Raw genomic sequence first — 24,545 nt, 5'->3', positions numbered from 1 at the left:
CACTTTAAAATAAAAATAATGCAGGTATAGTTGTTTGTCCTGATTTATGCCATGGTCTGGGTGAATACTCGATTCTGATTGGCTGCAGGATGTCCATAAAAAAAGTGTTGTAGGACACCTACTAAAGGAGTTCCGGTGAAACTGACTGTTTACTGTTCTAAATGAATGCACTACATTAAAACAAAAAGGAAATGTGAATCTGTTTTTTCCAGGCTTTAGTGCCTCGTCCTCTGAACACCACAGGATGGCGCTAACACACAAACTGCAATAAGTAAGTTATACTGCCCCTCTGAACTGACTTTGTTTCACAGCGAATAACGTTTTCTCACATCCCGTTCACTGTTCAGGTCGCTACTTCAGGCTGCGGCCGACAGTAACGTTACACATTGCTGATAAAATTGTTTGGAAAAGTCGTTATATTGTTTTGGGGGACAATGACATGGCTGGATAGCTTGTCTTGATGTCAAACATACTGTCAAATTATTTTTACTGATTGCCAACTGTACACAATGTTATTGACTTTGAATCTTGCTAGCATAGCCTTAGCTTTCTGGCTTGTAGCTGAGCTGAAGGGTTCTACGAGCTGAGCGGACTATAAATATATCCCGTTGCTAAGGATGGCAAGTCGTATCTAAGGTCCTTCCTATTTCCTGGAGCAGGGAATAACGTTTGCATTGCATAAGAATCTTATGGGATGGGAATGATTGTTCCAGGTATTAGTTCAAACCCTCAGGCGTAGCAAGGGAAACAGAGTTATTGTTTGGAAAAACTTTAGATTTCAAGTTAAAATATAAACTGAAAAATAGGAGCTGCAGTTGCAATTGCAGCAATTATGAACCTGAAAATGAGCATAATATGAGCACTTTAAATGTAACCCTCCAACACAGGCCTGTTTGTGGGCCACAGAAAAAGTCGGCCGATGAATGGGTGCCATGTCATTTCTCCGACGCTCCATTGTCAGTCCACCAGCAATATTACGAATCACACTCTGGCCGCGCCAAGACCCGCCCTTCAATAGCATTTATTGGCCAGGCGTCCATGCTTACGCAAGGTAACGTAACCCCATTTGTACAGGTCCTATCCCCTAACCCTAACCCCTACCCCTAACCCCTGACCAATCGGCTATCCTAACCTTAACCACTTGAGGTCAAATTCCTAACCCCAACCCATCGAGCTACTTCGTAGGGCGGGTCTTGGCATGGCCTTAGTGGGATTTGTAATTTCTCCACCAGTGGGATGTCGGATTAGTGGACTGTAGGACCAAAGGGAATCTTTCGGGTTATTGAGAGGTCAGAACAATGGAGCGTTGAAAAAGTTGGCAGTGCACGATGAATGTGGCCGCAGTTGTCATTCAGGTTACCTCAGTACTAGTCCCAGTCCTTGTCGGCAGAGACCACGGGTCTGCGGTACACAGTCCTTGAACAGTCCCATGAAAAGAGTCTCTCTCCTCCCACGTCGCCAGAGGTTAATGATCAAATACCTGCAAAAGTAGTGACATTCCCATCAGCCTCAGCTGTACGTTGAACTTTGTGTATATAGTCTCCATCCATTATCCACTTTCTATATCTGCTCATTCCTGTTGCTAACATGTTCTAACATGTAAGTTGAATCTTGAATGCAATTCTTTGACTTTCACCACTGTAATAATCCATTCAAGTGTTTCTGCTCAAACCACCTCCAGTCCCTACCACTGCAAAGGGGCACTATATATTAACCTACATGTATATTTTATGCAATTGTGAGCATGATTTATATACAGTATGCACAGTAGGATTTCATTTACATAAATTAGTATTTCGATTCATTATCGCAAAATATATTTCTTTGCAGGACAGCTGTATATTTTTGATGAAAGCCTTATTTTAGCCTCTCTCTCTCTCTCTTTCTCTCTCTCTCTCTATCTCCCCCTCTCTCTCCCTCTCTCTCTGCCTCTGTCCTATTCTGTCCTCTGCTCTCTCACCCTCAGTCTTGGTCCATATGGTTCATGGTGTCATATCTTGGCCTGCAGGTTCCCTAATTAGTTAGTTTCTCATTTAAGACATGTGTGTGGCAGTGTGTTTGGTTGTGTGTGTGTTTTTGAGAGAGGGATACATATATAGATAGCTTTATTTATCCCCGAAGGGCAATTCAGTTTCTACAGTCCACCGAAACATATATATACACATTCATACTGCCAGTCATCAATGACAGAGGGAGCACAATGAAAAGGCATATGGGAAAGTGCGAGATCCAGTATACACAAGATAAATGTTTGAAATAAGAACTGAATAAATGATAAAAAAGATAAGAGACAAAATAAAATAATAAAATCAATAAAGTGTGGACTGTATTGCACATAACAAATTACAATCCACCAATTTTAAATTCAATTCAATTCAATTTTATTTATAGTATCAAATCATAACAAGAGTTATCTCGAGACACTTTACAGATAGAGTAGGTCTAGACCACACTCTATAAAGCCCCAACAATTCCAATAGTTCCCCCAAGAGCAAGCATTAGCAGTGGCTATTGCGACAGTGGCGAGGAAAAACTCCCTTTTAGGAAGAAACCTCGGCAGACCCAGACTCTTGGTGGGCGGTGTCTGACGGTTGGGGTTATGACGGTACAGGATGTAACGTGGCACAGCAGAGCATGGGTGGACACGGTGGACGCAGCAGGACGTAGCTGGGCATTGCAGGGAATCGCAGAGCATAGCAGGGTGTAGCAGGTCCATAGCCACAGCTGCACCCAAGACCCAGGTCTTGGTGTCGCCCTAATCCGAGGCGATGTTCTGGGCGAAGAAGAAACATAAGGACTCCGGGGAGTAAACTCCCCAGAGCTAGGTGAGTAACAAGCACTTCTGAGACAGGATGTGCATAAAAGGAAACAAAAGAAAAGAGCGTGTCATAAGAAGGAACTTCCTCGGCAGTCTAGAATTATAACAGCATAACTAGGAGAGGCACTATATTATTGATTATACGATAGGTAAATCTGATGACTGTAAAGAGAAGCAGAGAAAAGCAGGGGTGCTGTGTCTGCAGCTATACACCCTGCCCCGCCGGTCTAGGCGTTCACTGCAACTCCTCACTCCTTAACTATAAGCTTTATCAAAGAGGAGAGTTTTCAGTTTAGTCTTAAATGTAGCGACGGTGTGTGCCCCCCGAACCCAGATTGGGAGCTGGTTCCACAGGAGAGGAGCCTGATAGCTGAAGGCTCTGCCTCCCATTCTACTTTTAGAGACTCTAGGAACCACAAGTAACTCTGCATTCTGGGAGCGTAGTGCTCTAGTGGGACAATAAGGTACTAAGAGGTCCTCAAGATATGAAGGAGCTTGACCATTTAGAGCTTTATAGGTCAGAAGAAGGATTTTAAATTCAATCCTGGATTTTACAGGAAGCCAATGGAGAGAAGCTAATACAGGAGAAATATGATCTCTTTTCTTAGTTCTTGTCAGAACACGCGCTGCAGCATTCTGGATCAGCTGGAGAGTCCTAAGGGACTTATTTGAGCATCCTGATAATAAGGAATTACAGTAGTCCAGCCTGGAAGTAACGAATGCATGGACTAATTTTTCTGCATCGTTTTGAGATAGGATGTTCCTAATTTTAGCAATGTTACGAAGGTGAAAAATGGCTGTTCTAGAGGTTTGTTTTAGATGGGCGTTAAAGGATAGATCCTGATCAAAAATAACTCCTAGATTTCTGACAGTGGTACTGGAGGCCAGGGCAATTCCATCCAGAGTAATTATATCTTCGGCTAATGAGGTTCGTAGGTGTTTCGGGCCCAGCACAATAACTTCGGTTTTGTTTGAGTTTAACATCAGGAAATTGTAGGCCATCCATGATTTTATATCTTTAATGCAAGCTTGAAGTTTAGGTAGCTGGCTGGTTTCGTCTGGCTTGATTGACAGATATAATTGGGTGTCATCCGCATAACAGTGAAAGTTAATTGAGTGTTTCCTAATAATATTGCCTAGAGGAAGCATATATAAGGAGAATAGAATTGGTCCAAGCACTGAGCCTTGAGGAACGCCATGGTTAATTTTAGCGTAATTGGAGGGTTTATTGTTAACATTAACAAATTGCGATCGATCAGAGAAGTAGGACTTAAACCAGTTTAGTGCGATTCCTTTAATGCCAACTAAATGTTCCAGTCTCTGTAAGAGGATGGTATGGTCAATAGTATCGAATGCAGCACTAAGATCTAATAAGACAAGTACGGAGACAAGTCCTTTGTCTGATGCAGTTAGAAGGTCGTTTCACCAGTGCCGTCTCTGTGCTATGATGCTTTCTAAATCCTGACTGAAAGTCCTCAAATAAGCTATTGCTATGTAGAAAATCACATAACTGATTAGCGACTACTTTCTCAAGGATCTTGGAGAGAAAGGGAAGGTTAGATATAGGTCTATAGTTGGCTAAGACCTCAGGATCGAGGGTGGGTTTTTTCAGTAGAGGTTTTATCACAGCTACTTTAAATGACTGCGGTACATAACCTGTCAATAAAGACATATTTATCATATCTAGCAATGAAGTGTTAACCACGGGTAACGCTTCTTTAAGTAGCCTCGTAGGGATGGGGTCCAAGAGACAGGTAGATGGCTTTGCTGAAGAGACCTTTAGCATTAATTGTTGAGGGTTTATAGGATAAAAGCAATCTAAGTATATGTCAGGTCTAGTCGTTCTTTCTAGCAGTCTGTCAGTTAAAGGTGACCCATTAGAGGTTGGGGGCAAGAGGTGATGAATAGTATCTCTAATTGTTATAATTTTATCTTTAAAGAAACTCATGAAGTCATCACTACTCAGAGCTATAGGAATAGATGGCTCAATAGAGCTGTGGCTATCTGTCAGCCTGGCTACAGTGCTGAAAAGAAACCTTGGGTTGTTCTTATTTTCTTCTATTAGTGATGAATAATAGTCTGATCTGGCCATTCTTAGGGTCTTCCTATAGGTTTTCAGACTGTCTTGCCAGTCTAAACGAGATTCTTCCAGTTTGGTGGAACACCATTTACTTTCAAGTTTGCGCGAGATTTGCTTTAATTTACGAGTTTGGGAGTTATACCAAGGTGCTAGTTTCCTTTGCTTCATCGTCTTCTTTTTAAGGGGAGCAACAGAGTCTAAAGCAGTCCGTAGGCAGGCCGTAGCACCGTCTACGAAATTATCAATTTGAGAGGGACTAAAGTTTACATAAAGATCCTCTGTTATATTACGGCACGGTAATGAGTTTAGTGCTGTTGGAATATCTTCCTTGAATTTAGCTATAGCACTGTCAGATAGGCTTCTAGCGTAGAAGCTTTTATCTAATTTCGTATAATCGGGTAGTAAGAATTCGAAAGTTATTAAGAAGTGGTCTGATAATAAAGGATTTTGCGGGAATACTATTACGTCTAGCCAGCACAAGGTCAAGGGTGTGGTTAAAACAGTGGCCTCGTGCACACTCTGACTGAAACCAATTGAATCCAGTAGTGAGTTGAAAGCAGTACTAAGGCTATTGCTGTCAACGTCCACATGGATATTAAAATCACCTACAATAAGTACTTTGTCTGATTTTAGGACTACACATGATAAAAACTCTGAGAATTCCGCTAAAAATTCAGAATATGGACCTGGTGCTCGGTAGACAACAACAAATATAATAGGCTGCACTCTTTTCCATGTTGGATGCTGAAGATTAAGAACGAGATTTTCAAAAGAGTTATAATTTAGTTTAGGTTTAGGATTAATTAACAGGTTTGAGTCAAATATGGCTGCAACTCCCCCTCCTTGGCCTGAGCCTCTAGAAATTTGAGTATTAATATGAGTGGGAGGAGTGGCTTCATTTAGACTGACATACTCTTCATGGCCCAGCCATGTTTCAGTAAGACAGAATAGATCAATTTGATTATCGGATATCAATTCGTTTACTAGTATTGCTTTAGAAGACAGAGATCTGATATTTAGTAGACCGCATCTAATTTTCCTATCCTGTTCTATCATTGCAGTGGTAGTTGTAATTCCAATTAGGTTGTTAAGTATTGCCCCTCTTTTGGTTACCTGTGATTTAACTGATCCGAGTCGAGTTACAGACACTGTCTCGTTCTTTGGGGCAGGTTGTGGCTGACGTGAACTGGATGCTAAATTGACTATGTTTGCAGTCAACTTCTTATTACTTAGGGGATTCAACACTTTGTATGGTCTATTGTTGATTATAACTGGAATAGTACTAGTACTTCATGTTACCCTGCAGAAAACATTTTCAGATTCATTCACTTGTAAAGTGCCATTAGGATCAATACCTGGGGGGCATGAATCTGTGATATTTTCAACAGAATGTCAATACTTAAACAAACATAACCAATTTGAAGTTTCTCACTTAATTGTAATTATATGTTTTAACTGCAATGTCCACACTTTTCTATTTTCATCTTAAGTTATCTGTACTTATCTGGATATATCGGCCTAAATGTTTAACTTTACCTATTTTTATATTTCATTGCATGTTGCATGTTACAGAGCTCTGTTTACACATTTCTAGTATATATTTACTAATTGTATGCACATATTTATTTTTATTTCACACTTGATTTGGCTATGTAAACATCTGTGTGTAGGAACAACACAGTCTCACAGCAGTTCGTGAAATGTTCAAGTAAGTTAATCTATTGATTGATTTGTGTACACAGATACGTTTATTTAGTTTTTTTTCGTGATAGAAAGTTTTTTACACTAATGTATTTCAATGGGAAGCATCTTTCGTTATCACAGCACAATTCTTTCTGTCAGTCGGGCTGCAGCAGAGAAGCTGCAACCTGATCTCACAGAATTCCATGAAATGAACACGGCCCCTTAACTCGAAATCTGTGGCAGTTTCACGGAATCGCTGAAAATTCCATGATGGTCCAAGGAAAAATTCCGGGTTGGGTTTAGGAAAACAATAACGGGATGTGGGACAACAATGGGACGGTTGGGTTTAGTAAAAGAAGAACGGGACGGTTGGGTTTAGTAAAAGAAGAAAGCAACGGTGGGGTTTAGGAAACGTGACACGTGGACACGATCCCCGGTCTCCTGGGTGAAAGTCCTGTGTTGTTTGACCCATCCACCACCCCAACCAACCTCCCTATGCGGATTTTCGGCCTTTCATACTACTCGCTACCGTAGTCGCTCTTAAAACATTAGTTTAAAAAACTGACCATCACGAACAAAAACAAGATAAACGTGTCCGTGTAATCAATAGTTTACGTGAACATTTGACGAACTGCCGTGAGACTGTGTTGGTAGGAAATGGTGTTTTATTTGATTAACGTTGACTATGGTGTGCTACAATTTACTTGAAGAACTAGATTTACAACCCTTTTAAATGTGTGACAGTGAGGTTTCCAGGTTTGATATCATTGTGTCTAAAGAGTGACCAAGACCAAAAACAGTGCTCCGCAATAGTATATGGCAACCTACGTTACAGCCGGAGACACTGCTCTGAAGTACAGGGCAGATGGATACACTGTTGTTTGTCAAGAAATAGTTCCAGCACATAACACGATCTGAAACCACTAACAACAACATTTTTATATTTCTGTTTCTGTAAGGAAGTATCTGTAGGATTTCCAAGATCAAGCCTCTCCTCCTCTCCTTCCGTTCTGTGTGTTGCCGTTCTACACTTCCATTCGCTACGGCAAACAACAGCAACCTTCGAGCCTGTGAGCTAAATGCTGTAAATTGCAAGTTTTGAAGAAATGTTGGCAGACCTGCTTGGATCTTTTGGGGAATGATTGTAAAGGTTTACAAAGAATGTTTACAGCATTTCCTCTCTAACTGGGACGTTTTGGAGCTGATTGGTGGGATTGCTGTGGACGAAGTACACACGTAGATACACTGGTAAGAGCTAATAAGGTTTAACCACGTATCTGGCTACTTTAAATACACTAGTACTTGCATACAGGGCCACGAACAGATCAGCCCCAGCTTACATCCAGGACATGGTCAAACCCTACACCACAACCCGCCCACTCTGACGCTCTGCATCAGCCTACCTGCTTGCTGCCCCCTCGTAGCGAGAGACAACTAATCACTCAACAAAATCCTGACTGTTGCTGTCCTGGCTCCTGAATGGTGGAATGAGCTCCTTATTGACATCAGGACGGCCGAAAGCCTACGCATCTTCCGCCAAAGGCTAAAAACACATCTCTTCCGACTGCACCTCGGATAAAAAAAAAAAAATAAAAATAAAAATAAAAATATATATATATATATATATATATATACATATTCTTAAAGCTGCACTTATATAGCTCTTTGTAGTTTTGCTTATTTAAAGCTAATGTACTTGTACTTACTTCTTGTTGTCTGGAGTTTGCACCTTCAAGGTTGAAAGCACTTAATTGGAAGTCGCTTTGGATAAAAGTGTCAGCTAAATGACACATAATGTAACATGTAGAAATAGCTCACATTACTGTATTTTGTCAACAGTTAACTTCATTTAATATTGTATGATGCATTTTCCTTGCAGGGTGCAAATGTTCCACCAAAACAAGTTCCTTCCTGAGACTATTTAGCAGAGACACCGTCAATGCGTCTAGAGCTTAGCACTGCCCAAGAATATTGTGATTTGTTTACAAAAATGCAAACAACCCACAGTTTCAATCCTATCCTAGACTGAATCTGTGGTGTAGCCAGACTTTACTCCACAGTGCGGAGATAGGTCTGGCAATGGGACAGTAAGTAACAATTCAAATCTATCAGATACATTTTAATTAGTAAGCTTTAGATGTTATGGTAGGTGTCTTTTTGAATTGTGAACAGAGCCACGCTAGGCTTCTCACTGTCATAAAGAAAGACAATAATCCACTTTTTAATGTGTTGAGCTATTTGTTTCTTATCTGTGTGTGTGTATATTTGCTTGTGTGTGTGTATTCATTGAATGTTTCAGTGGGTGTATGTCTAAAGCACTCTGCCTAGACAGTTTCCTGCAGACACTCGTGTCTGCCGGTTTCCTACTCTTGTTGGCAAAAGCCATTCATTGTGTGTGTGTGTGTGTGTGTGTGTGTGTGTGTGTGTGTGTGTGTGTGTGGGTGTGTGTGTGTGCATTCAAATGAGGGTGTTATCTCCTTACCTGGGTTGCTCAGGGCCTTGCCTTGCCACCCTCTGATCCCTATCTCCCTTCTAGTCGTCCCTTTTATTCCTCCCTCTTCTCTCATTTAAATTCTTGCCCCAGCACTTCTCCCCTCCCTCATTGCCTGTGCACCCATTTCTACACATCACACACACATACACCCATTTGAATTATTACTTTTTTTAGGTTCTTCCTAACCACTTCCTTCCAAGAATTTTCCAGAATTCTAAAGGCTAAGTGAACAGTAAACATTTTTTGCCATTGTGAGCCTGAGCATAGACAAAATGTGGCCAGTTGTTAGGACAAATAGACAATGATCAAGCCAAATCTGTTGATCTTGTCACAGGCTTACAGTCTGGTGAATGCAGTTGGAAGTCCAAGTCTCATTAAGAGTAGGGTATGGACTGGAAATTTGTTTTGCCCCAGGTCAAAGTACAGGGATGTCAATCATTTGGTCAGTCTAATACTTTGGTTCCGATCAAGGTACCTGGACAACTGACAGCCAAATTTCCAATGACATTGTTAATTCCATGACCCTTGATTTAGTACCACCATCAGGCCAACATTTGACCAACACTTGGTCAGTTATTTTGCAGCCAACAAGACATATATACAAGAGCTGCAATTAATTCCATGGATAGGGATAACAATGTTCTACAGCTTGTCCACCACTTTGATCCACACTGAAATATGTCAACAACTATTGGAAGAATTACCAATTTGGTACAGAGATTGATGGTCCCGAGAGGATAAAGTCTGCTGACTTTGGTGACCCCCTAACTTTTCCTCTAGAGCCTCCAACAGGTTGAAATATTTTGTTTCAGATTAAAAGGTCTCTGCAAATATTGGATGTATTACCATGCCTATTAATATTCCCATCAGGATGAATTGTAATAATGTTGGTGTTCCCTTAACTTTTCATCCGGTCAAAATTTCATATTGTCCATTATTTTTATGACCAGATTCCTGCGAAACTACTCATATTCCCAACCACCTCACCTATAGTCTATGTTAGTGCAAATTAGCGAATATTAGCAAACCAAGTCGCTAAACTAAGATGTTGAACATGTAAACAAGATGTAAGCACTGTGCTTGCTAAACATCAGCATATTAAGATGTTGTTGTGAACATGTTAGCTAATGTAGTACCAGGAAATTCAAGTTGTGTCGGTATACCTGGGTTTGGACTTCTGTGTTACATAACATGATATGTGGGTATCTATGCTCTCCATATATTAAGCTGTGGACTACATGGAGCAAATAACATTAAATCCAGTGTTTTATGTTTTATATGTGTGTTATACTCTATCGTGACAGGAGCAGTAATAAGAAATGACCATAGACAATAACAGTATTTCAATTAAAATACAAAACTACCAGGCACTACAATTTTCCACAAACTCCACATGCAGCCAGGAACAGTATGGGCAAGCTGAGTCTTCTGGCTCTGGTACATGATCTAGTATGATGAGCCCTGATATCCCCAAGCGGTCTTATGTGTGCAAGAAGTGTCGAGTGCGGCAAGTATGTACACAAAGCATGGTTCCTCTGTGACAACCCCGCCATCTCTGGCTGTTTTGGGTTAGCTGCTTGTCTTTCCCTTTGTGCTTTGCTTTGCAGTTGCCAGTAGGTGTAATCGGGCTATCAACTTTTATTGGCAACAACTGGACCTGGTGTTCCCAATAGCAGGCCCATGTGCACCACACATGTAGCCTGGCTCCGCCCTCCTACGTACTTCCGCTCAATTTTAATTTTCCTTCAGTAATCCGTCTGGGTTTGCGGTATATTCTTGGGTTTTCTCCGGCTAAATCTTTACCGGTCCAATCAGCGAACAGAGGGAGTGGCTGAGAACGATGACGCTGAGGTTGTGCGCTAGTTTGAGTTGTATTTCCATAATGGCGGTAGAGAAAGATGCGAGCGAAGCCATTCGGTGCGTTGTGGCAACGCTGCCGAATATCCAGAAGTTAAAGCCCAAGCAAGAACAATCTTTGCTGAGTTTTTTTGGTGGCCATGATATTGTAGCCCTCCTCCCCACGGGGTTCAGGAAAAGTTTGATTTTCCAGCTTGCTCCGTTAGTGGTGAAGGAGTTGGCTAAGGCGAACGCTAGCGATGCTAAGCTGACATCACGACCAAAAGTTAGCGATTGGTTATGGCAGATCCAGAGTGGCTGGTTAACACTTGTCAATGGAGAGAGGCCAGACTCTCTGTACAAATGAAATGTACGAGAGTCTGGTAGGACCAGGCTACCACACCATTTGAGAAAGACAAAGGGCAAATGCAGTTCCCTGCGCACCACGCTCCCCATCCATTACTTTTCTTCTCCTTTTAACCACACAACACTCCACTCACTATTCTTTCACTCATGCATACACGCTGGCACTACTGACTTACTGACTGCAACACCACATAACAATTTGAAAGGAAACAGGCCACTGGGTTGCCAACTCCACCTGCCACCTACTTCTAGCAACCACAGGCCACTGGGTTGCCAACTCCACCTGCCACCTACTTCTAGCAACCACAGCATCTTGCTCTAGCTGTGGCTTTTGGCACCTGGATGCCAGTGCCCCCTGCTGCCCACTTCCACTAACTGTAACAGCTTGCTCTAGCCGGGGCTCCTGGATGACAGGTTCCTACGCCTCCCTGCTTTACCAGTACCTGCAGGTCACGTCAGCCAGTGCCAGTACCCAGCTTCCTCCACAACCCATGCAGCAGCAAGTTCCTTCCATACTTAACTCTGGTCTTCCCTCTCAACCCAGTCCAGCCCAGCAGGCAACCTTCAACATCACCTTGCTAACTACAGTTAATCTCCCATTCCTCATTGTCTTCATCTGCTGTCTCTTTTTTCTCTTAAATATTTTGTCTCCTATACTTCTGCACTTCCCACCACTTCCAGAGAGCTCACTAGAGTTTGCTTATGCTTCCACCACTCGCTGGCAAGAAATGGATGATTACATGGCCATTTTCATTAATCTGGCCCTCCATTTTGGAGGCAATGGCTTCCACCTACATTATATACCATCCACTTCGCCTCTGATGCCGCAGCCCGCCTTCAGCAGTTTAAGGAGGACACATACTGGGGCACACTTGACAATGCAATTCACTGCCGCATGCTACCTTACCATGCTCCCTAAGTGGTGCCCCGTCTCACCCATTCTCTCCCTGCTCCATTCCTGATTCACCTCAACAACGCCCTATGCATCATTCACCAACGGTGAGCCTTCATCTCTCACTTGCTATCAATTGCTTCTTCCATCCCATCACTCTTTAATTCGGTCAACCGTCTTGTCTCAGTGGTCAGCTTGAAAGAGTTTCTTGCTACTTCTGCTCTTCAGTCTGCGTCCACACAATCCCCTTCAGATACAGCATTCTTCATCTTGCTCGAATTTTAAAAGCAGTTTTCTTAGATACTTCAAATTCACCGTCTCAACTGGTTAGCTGACACCTGCCTTTTATTTCAACGTCCAATCGCCACTGAATCCTTTCGAGACCCTTACAACGACTTGCAATCCCGGAAATCCCAGCGCACTGGCATTTCCTCTCTTCATCTCTGAGTCTGTACAAGTGGCTACTTTATTCTGGTTTAACATCAGTTTATGGTCGAAATTTCTTAATTATGTAAAGGAAATCAGAAATAATGGAATATAATGTAGTAAGGCTATCAGGCAGTATTATTATTATTCAAATATGTATGTTTTTCCTTCTGAGTCAACACACATGTGGGCATGATTCATCTTCAGTCCTCATTTGTGTCTTTTGTTTGGGGATGTAATCTCTTGAAATGTGCATGTGTCACCTGTTCATGTTAATGAGACATTACTCATGTTTCAATTCAATTCATTTATATCCCAATATAGAATGTTGTTTTGTGACCAAGAGTTGGTGGTGGAAGGGGTATTGTCTCTTTACCCAGAATTTGCAAAAGGGAATGTTCACAGCTGACTGTACAACGCTTACAGCAGGGCTATTCATCCATATTGTTAAAGTGCTCATATTATGCTCATTTTCAGGTTCATAATTGTATTTAGAGGTTGTACCAGAATAGGTTTATGTCATTTAATTTTCAGAAAACACCACATTTTTGTTGTACTGCACATTGCTGCAGCTCCTCTTTTCACCCTGTGTGTTGAGCTCTCTGTCTTAGCTACAGAGTGAGACATCTCACTTCTGTTCCATCTTTGTTGGGAGTCGCACATGCTCAGTAAGTACTGCTAGCTTGTCAGTTGCAGAGTATGAGGGCGTGCCATGCTAGCTGCTAGGCGAGCATTATAACGTGTGTTACAAAGTGACGCACGTTTGTCACGGAAGTAAAGGCTGGACTACAATAGAGCTGTTTGGAGCAGTTTGTGAACATTGTGTTCTCTGGAAGATGATAAGTCCCTTTGGGGTGGACTTTGGGCTTTTCACTTTGTAAACCTATAATGTGCACAAAAAGATATATAACACAAGTTTAGAAGTTTAGAAAGAATGCAGAACACATGGCAACAACAAGTGTGTCACAGTTTTGTGCCTCACGCTTTAGTGTCCCCTGGAAGCAGTTTTGGTCGTTGTTTGGTGCTATTTTCTTACAGTGCTCCAACTTCATGGAATGAGTTACAAAATCAGCTAAAATTGCAGGTTTTAATTTCACATACTGAATTCAAGTCCTGCCTACATCAACTATTTGCAGTGCATGTCTGTATTTGGTTGTGTTTTCTGTATTTGCAGTTTTTTTTTAAATGCTGTGCATTTTGCTGAAGATGATTTCTTAATTTGCAGTGCATTGATCTCTCAAGGCCACCATACATATTGTCAATATATTATCTACATGCATTGTTGTCTTTGCAAATTGTTTCAATGCATGTTTTAGATTTTAAAAATGATCCATCCCCTCAGTGAATATATTTATTCATGCTGCTTCAGGTGTTACAGTAGAAAAGTAGAAGTTTTCCCACAACCATGGCAGTAAAATGCTTTTTTTCTCACCTTAGCTACAGTCTATCCCCACAGCTGACTGAAGTATACAGTTGCAGTGGATTGATAGTTTACTATGAATAAAGACAGAACACTGTTGGAGTGTTACAAAATATGGTGTGGCTGCTGAAGCGCTGCACATATGAAGGATGGTTTAAAGATAATACAGCAAGAGACCTCTCTATACTGTAGTGTGATTCCCTTGACCAGGTGTGTGTGTACGCTGCGTGTGTGTATGTGTGAGTGTGTGTGTGTGTGTGTGTGTGTGTGTGTGTGTGTGTGTGTGTGCGTGTGTGTGTGTGTGTGTGTGTGCGTGCGTGTGTGCATGCGTGTGTGTGTGTCAGGCTATGAATTTTATTACAGCTCCAAAATAGACTCTGGCCCAAAAGCCCAAGCCTCTACACATCTTCAATTTCAAAACGGTAGAGAGAAGAGGAAGAGCGAGGGGGGCGGGGGGGAGGGGTTGAGGGGATGAATAGGATGCTATGAAAAAAAAAGAGAGGGAGAGAAAGGCCCAAAAGCACGGTGGCGAGTGGAGGAAAATGAAAGTGAGCTGATTCAATCTTCAAGCACCTTACAAGCGTTTGCGTCAGGTTTCTTGTTTAAAAGGAGAGGTCGGTGAGAGGATGTGGAGAAACAGGGAGAAGTGTGGCGAGCACGTTGGGGGGGGTAATGTCCAAGATGACGACTCCTCGTTTTCTACCCTTCTCTCTCTCTCTCTCTCTCTCACACATTCATTCCTTCTTCTCTCTTTTCCAAACTGTAGTGAAAAGATTAAATTGTTTACGAGTGCGAAGCGCGGCTAGCTCGAGCGGATGAGCCAAGAGCGACAGAGATAGACATTCTAATTCACGGCTGTACTTAGCGCCCGGGTCCCTGTGTGCAACCACTAATTCTTTTATCTGGCTGCAACACTCCGGGCTTCAGCCACATTCAAAAAAAAAAAAAAAAAAAAAAAAAAAATATATATATATATATATATATATATATATATATATATATATAATACAGTATATAAAGAGGAAGACCAAGAAGAATAAGAATAAGAAGAAGGAGGGATTGAGGAGGGGGAGAGAAAAAAGAAGTCAATGGGGTAAAAAAAAAAAAATAGTTTTTTAACACTGTACAACGGACTAAAAAAATCTGTACTTGAATACTTGATTTAATTTTTTTTCCTCATCAACCCCCCCATTTTCGTCAACCCCAATCTTACAAAGAAGAGCCGTCCGAGTGCAGTCCTAACCCTTTATCTTGACTGAGCAGAAAGACATTGCCAGCATCTCTGTCTGTGTTGGGCTAGGGGGGAGTGGGAGGATGTGTGTGTATGTGTGTGTGTGTGTGTGTGTGTGTGTGTGTGTGTGTGTGTGCTAGTAATATGTGTGTGTAGGCTAGGTGTTAGTATGTGCTGGGATTGGAAAGCTTGATGAGAGACGGATGGACAATGGGATGTGTGTGTGGTTATGTGTGTGTGTGCGCGCGCGTGTGCGTGCATGCGTGTGTGCGTGTGCATGTATGTGCGTTTGTGTATGTGGGGGATACAGCATGGAGAAGAATTACTGTTATCTCCCAGAAAGAAGAGGGAAGAGGGAGGAGATAAGAAACTGCTGCAGCCGACAGAGAGAGAGAGAGAGAGAGAGAGAGAGAGAGAATCAGGCATGAGAAGTCGTGTTTCGATGGGGGCCGCCGTTGTAAATTTGCAGGATATTCAGAGCGAACTGGCCCTGCTTGTGTGACTGCATCCATCTCTCTCTTCTTTTTTTAAACCAGAGGTCTGCTCTCCTGATAGTGGCATTGTGCGCGGCACACTATATAGAAAGCTCATCAGTGCTGGTTGCCTATTGGGGCGTTATCGGACCTAGTAAGGTAACTGCACGCTTATAGACTGCACCCAGATAATGGGGGGCAGAAGAAAAGAGATAAAGAGGAAGGGGGGCTCTTCTCATTAACAGCTATCTACTGCACTGCAGACACTGGGCTGTATTGAGTGGTTCCAATGCCGGGCATAAATTAAAACGCACCCACAGCAAGGAAGTGGAGGGGGTGGGGTGGAGGGAGTGAGGAAGAGGAGGAGTTCTGTAAATGATAGTGAAGCAGAAGGGTGGGGCATGCAGGGGGGGAGGGGGGGGGCGCTGTGGAGTCTGACTGAGCTCTGCCCACAGATTGGAGGAGAAACATGATGTGTGTGTACTAACGTGGAAATGGAGCGGCTGGTTGATGGGTCACAGTTGGCCATATAGAAAATAACACAGTGAATGTCCATTCTCTATCCTTTTTCTTGAAGCTGCAGTTCCACTAATGACCATCAGGTGGGTTTCTTGGCCACCTGGGGGCAGAACTCAAGCTAAAAATCACACATTTCACATATTGTGGCCTTGTAAAGTTTGTATGGCTAACGTGTTAGTGAACATTCGCCTACTTACGTATCCAGCAGACAGAGAGCAGCATTAGCATTCATCGGCCAAACGTACATTTGGTTTTCGTTATTTGATGCTATAGAAATGGGGTGAAACATCATGAGCGCAAACACTGTATTTTTCTCATACTGTCCATGGCTGCTGCACCTGTATTCACCCTCTGTATGAGACGCTCTGTTGGAGCGCCTGTCTCTTTAAGCCCCCTTCCGCAAAAGCCCAGTCTAATCTGATGGGTCAGTGTTTCCGCATCTGTGATCTGCTGTCGCTGCCTCTGTACAGTCTTTTGCAAGCGGAGACTGACTGCAACGGAGTATATAGTGAGACTTTATACCGTGAAAAATCACAGATAAAGGCTTCTACTCCAAATATTACATAACCAGACATATTCCAGCAGGAATGTGGTCCGAAATTGGGGAGAAGTTAATGACATCGGCAGCCAAGATTGCAGCTTTCCCTGGTGTTAGCATGCAGCTACATGTAGTAGCCTATGCAGTGAATTGTAATGGGGTATAGCAGAACTTTCTACTGTCACAAAATTGCAGAAAAGGGCTTCGAAACCAAATACTACACAACCGGACAAGTTCCAGCAAGAATGTGATCCAAAATAGGTGAGAGATTAACAACACACGCAACCAAGATGTTGGATCTCTGACGTTAGCATGTAGCTACATGTAGCCGAGAGTGGAAAAAAAAAACTATTGAAACCGGAGCATTCAACATTGTAACATAAATATAGCAAAGCATAACAGGTCTTTTTTAAGAAAAAAAACCTAAAACACGACGATGGTACGTTGTTTTTACATGTATCCTGTGTTTTACTAGATTGTGTCTCCTTCACCATAACCCTGACACTGACCTGAACCATCTATAGGCTAAAGCCTTTAATTTGTGTAGCCTTTTGTTTACTATTACACCAGAATGCCTGAGAGGCTAAGATTTAGGCAAAAAGTTCCTTTAACCAGTTCTGATCGTGATGTGCGATATTGTATTTATTTTAGTTGTTTTAATGCAATATTTAACTTTCAAATTACACATTTAAAATATTGGGATTAGCAGTTACGATGGATTACAATGGACATGCAGAGTCATCTATGTAAGAAAATGTGTCAAAAATGTCCATGGAAACTTCTCAAACCACCTCTATCTTAATCCACAACTGTCCCGTTGATCGGTCTTTAGAAGTGTTTTTAACGATTGGAACAGTCACAGAATAGAATAGATGTTTATTGTCATTGTTTTCAACAATGCAACAGTTTAGGAGCTCTTAGTATGACAGTTAAATCACAGACAAACAGAAATATAAAATTTAAATAGTAAAATATAAAATAACAAAATATAAAATTTAAATAGTCAAATATAAAATAACAACAAAATAGAAATTTAAATAGTAAAATATATAATTAAGATGAATAAACACAATGAGGTGGCACTATATACATAATGTTATTGCACTTCCAGTTTTTGGGGTTTATTGCACACAAGTCTTTATAGAGAGAGGAGATGGAGAGGAGGGTTTGTGCTTTTGACTGCCTGGGGAAAAAAGCTGTCTTAGTCTGTTGGTTCTGGATCTGATTGTCCTGTATCTTTTTCCAGATGGCAGGGGAGAGAACAGGTGATGTCCAGGGTGAGTGGGGTCCTACAGGAGTTGAAATTTAAAGATTTACATTCAGATTTAGATCTCCTATGCTTCATTACAATATACCGCCCCCATCTGAGCATCTCCACCAATGGCTTAAAAAAACTACCTTTCGCCATATTTTTCTCACAAGCCAATCAGAGCAGATTAGGGCTTTTCGGGAGGGGGGCTTAAAGAGACAGGCACTAAAACAAAGCTTTTTAGACAGGGTGAATACAGATATATTCAGACAGACAGTACGAGAAAAACGATGTGTTTTTTGAACATTAAAGCATGTGAACCTGTTCTAGTAGAAACCCAAAATACAAGTAGGAACCACAAAATGAGAATGACATGTCTTCTTTAAATGACAGTATTGCTTTAAGTAGGCTGTATTACTATTTCTGTATTTTATATGAAGTACCTTTTTTATTTCCTTGAATTATAAAGCAGTACATGAGTTGGTTACTCGCAAAAACAATTGAGACACAGTCAGTAAAGTGATCCCGACTGGTCCTGGCTAACGCCGCCATGCTAACCCTGCTAACTGCTAACGCTACCGGAGGAACAGGCAAGCAGGCCATGGCTGTTTACAACGTGTAGCCTGTTCAGCGGCTGTAGCTGACAACGGTGAGTTATTTGAAGCCAAGAGAGGGGAAGAGAGGACTGTGAGTTTGCAGTGTGTTTAGCGATTGTTGCCATAATATATATATATATAGTAAGTGTGTATTTCAGTCGGGTGGAAAAGGACGGCAAGGTAGTGATAATTTTAGTGGTTCCTATCTTAATTCTAAGCCGAGGAAGTGTGTCTGTCTGGTGTGTGGAGAGGACGGCGAGGTTGTGGGTTTTTTAGCAGTTCCTTCTGTAATTCTAAGCCAAAAAAGTTTGTCTGTCAGTTAGCTACTCTGCTGTTCTGTGAAGTGATGTCTGGCTATGCGAGAAAGCGTCTAGCAACATTGTTGAATACTCCGGTCTCAGCCTGGCAACCAACGTGAACTCCATGTGACACATTCGTCCAATCAGCTGCAGCCATTGCGGTTGTAGGAAGGTGGAGTTTCCTTTGCTTGTCAGTGGTCAGTAAAGAGAAACTGATAACTGCTCGTGGAGATAGCGTGCAATGCTGGGAAGCGGGGCAAACCCTTCTGTGATAGGGATTGTTCAGGTGCCGCCAGAAATTCCGTTGGATGTCCCTCTTTTTGGTTGGATGTCAGAGTTTGTGGCTAGAACCCAAAAGCAGACAAATAGACAGTGAAGATTTAACAGTTTATTAATAAACTGGGGAAAATTGTAGAACGGGGCAGGTGGAGGTGTCCTCTCAGGTGACAGTGCAGGCAGTTGACACAGGCAGGAATGACGAGGCATGTACGGCTGGTGCAGGCAGGTCGAAAAACAGCAGATCGGAGTGGTTTCCTTCAGAGCACAAAAATAGCATTAAAGCAGGAACGGCAAAAACCGCAGAAACAAAAGATTTAGAGACAGATACTAGCTGGATGTTGCACCTATGTGACAAGACTTAACAATCAGGTGCCGAACAGAGAGCAGCCACAGCTTAAGACGCTGCGCTGATGAGCCACGGGAAACAGTTGAGTGATTAGAGATTGCCTGCAGCTGTGCGTCATCCCAGGAGCGGCTGGCCCACACACAGCACTGTGAGAGAGGGAAAAGAGAGCGAGCAGAGGAGAGGGAGAGGAAAAGAAAGAGAAGCCTCCAGAAACACCCAGTCTGTCACTTCCCCACTTGTGGCTTTGTGACAGTACCCCCCCCCTCCAACGACTGCCACCCAGCGGACCACCCGGCCTGTCGGGATGCAGACAATGGAAGTCCCTAACCAGGGAGGCATCCAGAATCTGGCGGCGGGGAACCCAGCACCTCTCCTCCAGGCCATAACCCTCCCAGTCCACTAAATACTGCATCCCGCGCCCACGGCAGACGTGAAATGAAGGGAACGCGGAAGACAAAGTCTAACCACAGCGGGGTTGATAACCTTCTCGACAACAAACGGCCAGATGAACCTGTTTCCGGCCAGTTTGCGAGAGGCCGTGCGAAGGGGAAGGTCCCTTGTGGACAACCACACCATGTCGCCCGCGGAGTACTTGGGGGCTGGAACACAATGACGGTTAGCTTGATGCTGGTACTGGGCGGACATCCTCAACAGGGCGGCGCACGCCCAATGCCAGGTCCGATGGCAACGGCGGACATGTGTCTGGACTGAGGAGACAGAGATCTCCTTCTCCAAGGCGGGAAACAAGGGAGGCTGGTATACATAGACACACTGGAAAGGTGACATCTCAGTAGGAGAGGTGGGCAGAGTGTTGTGGGCGTATTCAACCCATGGAAGCTGTGCGGCAACCATGCAGCGAAGAGTTGATTCCATTTTCTGGTTGGGCCTCTCGGCTTGCCCGTTGGATTGCGGGTGGTACCCTGAAGAAAGGCTGACGGTGGCCCCAAAGCACGACAGAAGTCCCTCCAAACAGCCGACACGAACTGAGGACTGCAGTTCGACACGATGTCCACAGGCAGTCCGTGAAGGCGGAAAACCTCTCTCACCAGCAGATCAGCTGTCTCCCTGGCAGAAGGTAACTTGGGCAGAGGTAACAGATGAACAAATTTACTAAAACGGTCAACAACAGTGAGAATGACCGTCTTACCCTCCGAAGGTGGGAGCCCCGTCACGAAATCCAGCGTCAGGTGAGACCAAGGGCAACGAGGAATGGGCAGAGGGTAAAGCAAGCCAGAACTATGCCTATTAGAATCCTTGTTCTGGGCACACACAGGGCAAGCCGCGATGTGATGATCTGGTGTTGTCCTCCAAGGTGGGCCACCAGAATCTCCTGCGGAGAAAGGCGACTGTACGGGACACTCCCAGATGGCCCGTGAACTTGGATATGTGAGCCCACTGCAAAACTTCAGATCTGGTAGATGCAAGAACAAAAAGGTGATCTGGGGGACCGTTACCTGGATCGGGTTCGGCCTCCTGAGCCTTCCGGATCCTATCCTCAATACTCCAAGTAAGGACGCCCACCACGCAGGTGCCAGGAACCACGGTGTCCGGTGAAGGTTGTAGTTCCTCATGCTTACAGGAAACCCGGGAGAGAGCGTCGGGTTTAATGTTGCAGGAACCGGGTTTGTAGGTGATAGTGAAACAGAAGCGACCAAAAAACAAGGAAAAAAGAGCGAGCAGAGCAGAGGAGAGGGAGAGGAAAAGGAATAGAAGCCTCCAGAAACACCCAGTCTGCCACCTTCCCACTTGTGGCTTCGTGGCACCTTCCTCTTTCTTTGTGTTGGCGTTCTAAACTTTATGAGGACTATGGTTAACTGCTCCTCAGATCTCTGCAGGGTAAATCCAGACAGCTAGCTAGACTATGTCCAATCTGAGTTTTCTGTTGCACGACTAAAACATCATTTGAATGTACACATGTTCCAACAAAACAAGTTCCTTCCCGAGGCTGTTTTGCAGAGGCACCGTTGCTCCGTCCAGCGCTTAGTGCTGCCCAGGACGATTGTGATTGGTTTAAAGAAAAGGCCAATAAACCAGAGAACGTTTGTCTCCCATCCCGGAATGCTGTGTGGATTAGCCAGACGAGGAATGACTGGCAATGCAAGACTACTTCCGTGATAACAATGCGTATATGGACACGTACCTTAAGAGTTCAATCTGGCCTGAAGTGCTGTACAGTGGGGGCCGGCAGGTCGCCTGTCCGCATACTGATATCACTGCAGCAGTCATTTAATAGCAACTGTGGTTGTGTCCTCGCTCACACTCTGTCCCTGGGTCTCTTTCTCTCTCTTGTACTGTTCAGGGACACGGTGAAGACAAAAAAAAAACACAGCCAGCCTTGAAAAAAGCTAAAAAACATAAAAAAACAATGCTCTCTTCCTCTCTTTCCAGACCCCTCCACCTCTCCATCACCTCTGCTCACACACAAGCATGGGCAAGCAGGCTGAACATATACCGACACACTGACACATGGTGTACTTTTAGAGTGTGTGTGTGTCTATGGACAAGACAATCATCAGCTGGCAGAGCCTACGTCTTCCTGATAAACCACCTCTCTCTCTCTCTCTCTCTCTCTCTCACTCTTTCTCTCTCTCTCTCTCTCTCTCTCTCTCTCTCGCCCTGTCTCTCCTGCCCTCTCCCTTTCTCTTTCTTGCTCTCTTGCCTCCCCCTTCACAATAGAGTCTGCGCCTTCATTTGCATGGTGCAATTGGCTCTCGGCGGCGGTGTGTTGTGGCCAGACAAGTGTAGCATTACGGAGGGGAACAAGTTACCATGGGGGAAGGTTAATACAGACAATAAGGGAGGCAGATAATGGGAATTGGGTTCCTGTTTTTCAAACCTCTTATCGGCCCCGGCACGAGAAATCAGGCCCCTGCTTTGAATAAAGGGGGAAGGGGGGGTATTTAAAGGGCCAGCTCTGTCAAGAGCTGCTGTCATGTCCCTACACGGTCACAGTTTGTTCCGTGACATTTCCACAGATGTAGGGGGGTGCAGGTAGTGGGTGATGCTGGTATGCTAGCATGGAGTGATTAAGCCTGCCCTGACAAAACTCCATTGTACTGCCTCATCCCCCGTTCTACATTTATCAGTGTGTTGCAGTGCATGTACAACAAAAAAACTACAAAAAAGATACATTCATTAAACATTTTGAGGCAGTTGTTTTTTTTCCATCATGTCCACATGTTGATGCATGCCATGGGGGGGGGGGTCATGGGACTTTACTTGCCATAACAAAATACCATAGAGGGCAAAGGAGAACACCCAGCTAAACAATCCCAACTGGAAGTGCACAGAAGATTCACAGCTCACAGGATCTTTCACAGAAACAAATATGAACATAGGTGTGCAATGTTTTCCCTCAGTTTCTGGGAGACTTAGGTGCTCATATTTGGCAGGGCCTTTAGGCGTCTTTCCTCAAGAAAATGTGATGTTTTTCTATTTAAAAAAAAATGTAGAGTGTGTGTGTGTGTGTGTGTGTGTGTGTGTGTGTGTGCGTGCGTGTGGTGGGGGATGGATGAGATGGACAGGCGATGGTGAGAGTTCTTGATCATCCCCAGTCAGTACTTGGCCTTCTTGTCAAGTGGTTCCCATCATCCTGACATTTTAAATATTCAATAATTATCTAGCTGACTTGATGAGCTTTGATACTTATACCCTCCGACACGTGCGCGCACACACACACACACACACACACACACACACACACGCACGATGGGGATATGTGTCATTCCCCATTGTCTGGCATCATTTGAAGCAGTGGTTGTCAGAGACTTTATGGCCGATGGTAGAACTGTAGCCATTATGGTGGAGCTCTGTGAGAATCATGGTGTATCCATGTCCAGTCCTGTGGCTGTATCCGGGGGAATTTCCATCTTGTTGATACATGGGCAATGTACTGCACTGTGAGCAGCTATGATTGGAGGAAAGTGCTGAATGAGAGAAATTGTGTTAGTGATGTGTTTGTGAAGCACCTGTTGCCTGTAACTCTTGAGCTACCCAGCTGACTGTGGCTGCTTCTCTTTTCACCGTAATCCCTTAGAATATTTAAAAGGAAAAATTTGACATTTTTGGGAAATATGCTTATTAATGTATTTGAAGATCAAGCTCATGTCTGTGTCTCAATTGCAGAGCTGTAGAATTGATGTGGTTCGTCTAGCTTAGCATAAAGACTGGTAAAAAAAATGTACCTACCAACACCTCAGACTCACTAACACGTTGCATCCTGAGTTCAACAGTTCATTCAGTTCATTAAAGTTTGACTGCAGGTCTTGGGGAGTACATATGTGAAAAACATTGTATGAAGCCTTTTGTGCTAAATCTGTTAGTCAGCATTGGTTGAGGCTGAAGACTACAATTTAGAAAGTCCTGGGATGTACGGATATAAAAGGAGACGGAAAACTACCGCAAAGGGCCAGAGGCACGGGGCTACAATAGCCTAACATAACATATCCCAATCTCTGACCAAACTGTCAGTTGTTACTTGCATTGTGGGTAATGTAGACGCCAGGGGCCGGCTCTGCTCTAAGACGTTGCCTGCTCACGGCACTGAGCTGAAGAACGAGCTGCTGCCATGGGCCGCTGTGTATCGGCATTCTGTCGGTGAAGCTGTGTTAGTTTGCTAGCACATACTAAACAAGTAGCACACACAGTCTATAGCAGGGGTCTTCAACGTTTTTTAAGCCAAGGCCCCCTTAGCTAAAAGAGAGATGGAGTAGCGACCCCCTACTACATACAGTATATTGTATAGACCGGGCCTACAATAAAATGTAGGGTGGCCTAAATCCTTTATACTGTACATACCTTTTTAGTGCACAGAATACAAAGCTATTAAAATAATAATTGTTGACATGATTTTATAAATCGTGTTTCAATGTCTTATCCTTAGGATTCACTGTGTCTGTGGATGGAAACCTTAGACTACCTTACTCATTTTTTTTTTTTTTCTCACTAATAGGCTGATTTATATTTATTTATTTATATTTGCTTATTCATGGTAAGACACT

At 43.4% G+C, this 24,545-nt stretch overlaps 1 long non-coding RNA gene across 1 annotated transcript; it reads right to left on the bottom strand.

Annotated features, from left to right (window-relative positions):
* Positions 1-1,108: 1,108 nt before the first annotated feature.
* Positions 1,109-12,353, bottom strand: LOC116041138. The gene is made up of 3 exons (XR_004102851.2): positions 12,344-12,353; positions 11,443-11,444; positions 1,109-1,223 (listed from the first exon to the last, which is right to left on the bottom strand). It is a non-coding gene; the product is annotated as an uncharacterized LOC116041138 (long non-coding RNA).
* Between the last annotated feature and the right edge of the window lie 12,192 nt (positions 12,354-24,545).

Source organism: Sander lucioperca, chromosome 5 (genome assembly GCF_008315115.2).
Source record: "Sander lucioperca isolate FBNREF2018 chromosome 5, SLUC_FBN_1.2, whole genome shotgun sequence".
In the NCBI taxonomy this organism is placed as follows: Eukaryota; Metazoa; Chordata; class Actinopteri; order Perciformes; family Percidae; genus Sander; species Sander lucioperca.
This window is presented reverse-complemented; position numbering and strand designations above follow the sequence as displayed.